This window comes from Penaeus monodon, unplaced genomic scaffold (assembly GCF_015228065.2).
Source record: "Penaeus monodon isolate SGIC_2016 unplaced genomic scaffold, NSTDA_Pmon_1 PmonScaffold_74, whole genome shotgun sequence".
NCBI classification, from domain to species: domain Eukaryota; kingdom Metazoa; phylum Arthropoda; class Malacostraca; order Decapoda; family Penaeidae; genus Penaeus; species Penaeus monodon.
In genome coordinates, this window is record NW_023662549.1 from 163,529 (window position 1) to 169,758 (window position 6,230).

Consider the following 6,230-nt stretch of genomic DNA (forward strand, 5'->3'; position numbering starts at 1 on the left):
ATTCAGACTGCCATTCTCGTGGGAGGAGTTCTCTCCACGAGGCCATCTAAAGAAATTTACTTCTGCTCATACTAAAAAAAAAAAATAATTTGAAGGAATCACCATACTAAAAAAATATATATGTAATAATAGAAATGTTACAAGAAACTTACATCTGAGTGGGAAAAAATATTGATAATAATGATAGTAACGATCGTGATGATAAGGCGATGGAATAAATGAGAAAGAAAAAATAACAATGGAAATTTTCTAATTAAGTAATAATAACAGCAGTTATATATTCTCAATAACAATGATAAAAACGGTGATATCCAAACATTAACAAATGCGAAAGAAGAAATAAACAGCAATAGAAAATTCATAACCTAGTAATAACAAAACGACTTTGATGATTACAATAACAATGATAAATATAAAAATAATAAAGACAAAACAAGAACATACATGCTATAAAATTAGCTATGAGGATAATATAAATACCAAGAGTAGTAATGATATTTATGATGATTATGATAATGATAAGAATAAAATAATGATGTTAAGGACAATTATGGGTGCAAATGAAAAATGACAACGACGATAAATATTGTGATAATAGTAAACCAATAATAAATATATTCACGTTATTGAAAGTACCAGTGATACATTTCAAGATAAAAAATGACGGTGAAAGAAGAAAGAGAGAGAGAGGAGAAGAGAGAGAGAGAGAGAGAGAGAGAGAGAGAGAGAGAGAGAGAGAGAGAGAGAGAGAGAGAGAGAGAGAGAATAGAAAGAGTGAGAGAAGGGGGGAGGGAGTGAGAGATTATCATTATCATTATCCTTATTATCATTTTCATTATTATTATCTTTATTATTATTATTACTATCGCATTCGTCTTCATTTTATACTGATTCTTATCATAATCATTATCTGTGGTAATTATTATAGTAATCAAACCCCATCTGCAATATGGCCGTTCCTTTTAATCTGTTCTCATCACCGTCATCATCATCTTCATGTCAGTTACCGAATTATCATCACCCATTTTCTTTTTTCTCTCTCTACGTCCGTCTCTTTCTCTTTCTCTACCTTAGTGTCTGTCTCTTGACTGATTTTATTTTATATTATTTATTTATTTATTATTTTTACAATGGGAGAAGAAACAATATGCGCAATATCATTATCATTAGTAATGTTTTTGTGCTGATTTTATCACCATCTTATCATTATTATCGCTATCTTCTCCATCACCATCAGAGAAGAGAGAGAGAGAGAGAGAGAGAGAGAGAGAGAGAGAGAGAGAGAGAGAGAGAGAGAGAGAGAGAGAATCATCACTTCTTCTATTATTGTTATTATTATCATTCGTACTGCTACTTCTCTCGCTTTCTATCATACTCGTTGTTCTTATCACTACGACCGTCATCATTACTCCCGTAAAACACTGAAAATTCAAAATTACCACAAATTCATCCCCAATCGGCTCTGCTCTCTGGGAAAAAAAAAATATTATTATTATTATCATAGCAGCCCGTGGTTTCGATCCAAGGTCCTCTGGGTTATGAGCCACGGAGCCTTGGTAAGCATTGGCGCGCACTTGGCTACTTGAATGTTCATGGTGATGATAATGATAATAATGAAGATAATGATAATGATAATGATAATGATATTAATGTTAATAATTATAACAATAATAATAATAATGATAATGATAATGATGATGTTGAAGGTAATGACGACAATAATGATGATCAGTGATGATAAAGGTAAGAATTATGATAGTAATGATAACAACAATGATAACAATGATAATAACAATAATATTGATAATAATAATGATAATAAAAATGATAGTAATAATAATAACAAGAATAATAATGATAATAATAATATTAATGGTGGTAATAATGATCATGATAATAAAGATAATGATAATAGTAAGAAAAATAAGAATATAAATATAAATAATGATAATTTAATAACAATAATAACTATGGTAATCACAATAATAAAAGTAATGCTAACGATCTTGGTGATGATAATGATTATGATGACGATAATAATGATAATGATAATAATGACATTAATGATATAGACATCGTCTCGTGTGTTCCCATACTGTGTGGCACTCTCATCAAGAAAGAGTTTTGCCGTTATACCAGTATCACTACCCCTGCAAGCCATTGCACTAGGGCCCATAGCCTTTTACTCTCTCTCTCTCTCTCTCTCTCTCTCTCTCTCTCTCTCTCTCTCTCTCTCTCTCTCTCTCTCTCTCTCTCTCTCTCTCTCTCTCTCTCTCTGAAAGTAATCTCTGCAATCCATTTTACAATTTAATGATTTAACAGATATAATTCGTCAGTAATACATTTTATTCACATTATAGCAATACGGTGATTGATAATAGCAAAAGATCTACGTCGATTACCAAGGATTAGAATTAACAGAATCCAGAAAATAATTTCAAGGAATGACAGTTTAGATGAAATTATCAAGGTCCCCATAACCAATGAAATTTTGGCTCCCTTAAAATAACAAGTAATAACAAACGGCCGTTTGTTAAAATTCTGAGAGGCCCGACCCAATGCTTATTTTAATGGCAACCTCTATTTATTATTATTATTATTATTATTATTATTATTATTATTATTATTATTATTATTATTATTTTTGGTATGGATTTCAACGCAGCTGTTATGTGTCTCGCTCTAGAAATAATATTGGAACTCGATCGGGAAACTCGGGTAAGTCTACTCATCCCTAAAAGCATTTCCCATTTTTTTTGGTTTGAAATATAAAAAAATACCACTTAAGTTTTTAATATAGAAACTATAAGCAACTGGAAAACGTATGTGCGACTTTAAAAGGAAGTAGTTGATATTATAAAAGAAAAAACTGACTACAATTAAAAAGAGAGAAAAAAAGACTATGATCAACCCTTCAGTGTTATACCGACGAAACGTCACACTGAAAATGGCATCTAATTTCTAATTATCCTTTTCCCGCAATAAATGTGCTGACACCTACTGTCGTTTGGGAAAGTTACTCACTGTTTATAAAATAACTTATTTTACGTCAAATAAGCTGTGTGTGTGTGTGTGTGTGAGTGTGTGTGTGTGTGTGTGTGTGTGTATGTGTGTGTGTGTGTCTATCTATCTACATTTTTTAAAGATTTATTTTTGGGTAGAGGCAGCAGTCATGGATATATTATGCAGTCCTCTGTGCCTTCTTCGGATGGGGAGTTTATGAACGTACGGTGACCAAGCTGCACAAATCTTCGATAGATGTGATAAGGCTGCACGAGGAAGGAAATGAGGGTGGGCATCATCATTTAACTGAAAAATGGATATATGCTTTGTACAATTCACTAATAGTTAGCTATAATAAAATATTTATCACTATTGAATATGCAGTATACATACTTATATCTCTCTATCTCTCTCTCTCTCTCTCTCTCTCTCTCTCTCTATCTCTCTATATATATATATATATATATATATATATATATATATATATATATATAGTATATATATATATATCATTTATAGTAGTTATATCTATGTAATATGAATGTTATGTGTATATGTATTATCTATATATATTATATTATCATATATATGTATATTTAGTAATATTATTCTATTATGTATACCAATTGATTATGACAGTTAGTTAGCATCAATAGTACTTATATAGTAACAGGTATGTGATGAAACTTATATTAATGTGTAATCTATATAGTATAAATATAGCTTAGATATCATATATGATATTTATATCTATAGATATATAGATGTTACACACTCGACATATAGACCACCACCCCACACACACACCACACCCACCACACACACCACACATCACACACACACACACCACACCCACACACACATCAGTAACCTCACACAACAAACAAACACACACCACCAACCACACATACACAACACTCACACACCACACACCAACCACACCACACCACCATACCCACATACAACATACACACATAACATACACAACAACACACAACACTACACACACACATATATACAGAAAAAGAGAAACTTAATTTCATATGTTCATTTTTGTTCCAATATATATTAAGTGTATGTTTGCGTTATCGGTCAACCGGAAACTTTCAACTGAGTATTGCAGATTGCTCACAGATGTCAAAAATATCCGTCTGTAAGTTTGTTGGTCTGCCAGAGCCATTGCTTCCTTAGTAACAGAATACACCTCGTTTCCAGATGCAAGAGACTTGTCTGCAAATATCCAGAAGCTCCAGGCAATAGCAGGGATGACTGGAGGAAATGATGTAGAACTCTGCCGTTGCAGGAAAAGGTTGATATGCAGGGTATATGTGGTACAGATTTGAAATACATAAACATCATTGCTAACTGGCCAGGGTGTGTGCATGTCAGCAGTCAAAATTATCTCCACGTATCCACTTCGGTTTATTATTCGTCTGAAGAGGAACTCGTGAAGAGTTCAAAAAGTCACGATTTCTTTTCTTTTCTTACTGTGGCTGTTTTCCTTTTCATCTTTGTGTACACGTTACTGTGTTTGTGTTATGACAGCAGAAGTTTTGAAAACTCATGTGTGCCATATTCTCGAGCAAGGAAATCATCTTGGTTACTTGGAGACAGTAGGTACCCTTGTCGCAGTTACCTGTTAACACCTGTCCAGGGACCTACAGCTGACAAGGCGAGGCGCTACAACATAGCCCACACAAAGACCAGAAATTTGATTAAACTTGCTTTGCTTGCCGCGGCCGAAAACTAGAAAGAAAATCCTCATGGCCTGTGCATTTCTTCATAATATAGCCATACGTCATACGTCATCATACGTCATCCACCGCAAATTGGAGAGAGTGATGAGCCACTTGTGGATTTCAAGAGGTTCATACAAATGTTGCCTTTCATGTAAGGAGCAGTATACTAGAAAGATAAGTTTTAGATTAAGGTTTTAAGTTTCAAATGTAAAATACTCTTTCATATTTATTTATTGCCATTTATTTATTAATCTATTTGTAATATTGTAATATTACCAACTTCAAGTAATGTGAAAAAATGGGGTAAAGTATGTCATTATTTCGAAGTTTTCAGTGTCATGAAGTATTCTCTTTACATTGTTCTAATAGATTTTTTGTAAGTTTGTTAGACTATATGTATTTCATAAAATCATGCAATTCTTTATTACTTACTTACCGTCACTTCACAGTAATATCTACCGCGTATTATGTTGTTTTATATATTTTTCTTCATTAACGATATATAAAAACATGCAAATGATAATCATAAAAAATACTTGATACTTATATTACTTATCTGTATGCAAATATCAAGAAAAGAAAATTTATTTTCCTGGAAAAAATATCAAAATTAATTCTTCAACATATTATAATACAGATATTTGTGTATCACAGCAGTAAATTAAATTGACTACATATCACAAACGTCAAATAAGAATATCTGCCCAATATCACAGCAGTAAAATGTAACCAATTGCACTTCTAAAGTAAAATAAATTCTATATCACAGTAGGAAAATAAAACGATCTCTTCAATATCGCACATAAAGGAGGATATTCTAAATATCCCAGTAGTAAAGCCATTTTCCTCAGTATCACAACACAAAAATAAAATTAGGAACGGAATCTGAAAATTACTTTCGGCAAATTTTCCAATTGCAAACGTTTCTCACATTGGCCTCACAGATCAGCCCAAGAGAAACAAATCGCCCTGGTTGTATCACATACATAACTATAATGCAAAGTATGTAAATAGTAATAAACTTATTATAAACTGTACTCAAATGCCCGCTTCAGCTGGGTCAAATGGGCAGTGTTTCTGGGCGGGAGGAGAGGGTACGGCGCATTCAAACTCGCGGTAACTTTTTCCCATGCTTCTTGCTTCCGAGTTATGCTTGCAGGATCATGCGTATCCTCCAGGATAGCTGATTTGTGTTTAGCTATTAGAAAAAGGATACTCTCCCTCTGGTCCTCCGAAAGAGGGATTTGTTTTTCCTGCTGAACAGCCATCACCGCGAAGAGTTTACTTCAGCTGACAAAACAAGCATACCAGCTGTCTGGACGGATGTTTGGACAATGCAATTTACGCTTGTTTAACAAATTCATGTGAACTGTACAGGCTGGCCGCAAACAATCTGATGAATGTGTGGGGCTATATATAGACAATTTTTCCGACAATCTAAAAGTCAAAAACACACTTTACATTTTTCGATTTGCCATCAAAATTATA

At 33.0% G+C, this 6,230-nt stretch overlaps 1 pseudogene; it reads left to right on the forward strand.

Moving 5' to 3' along the window:
* LOC119571668 overlaps window positions 1–4,753 on the forward strand; it is a 6,015-nt pseudogene extending 1,262 nt beyond the window's left edge.
* Window positions 4,754–6,230: the final 1,477 nt, after the last annotated feature.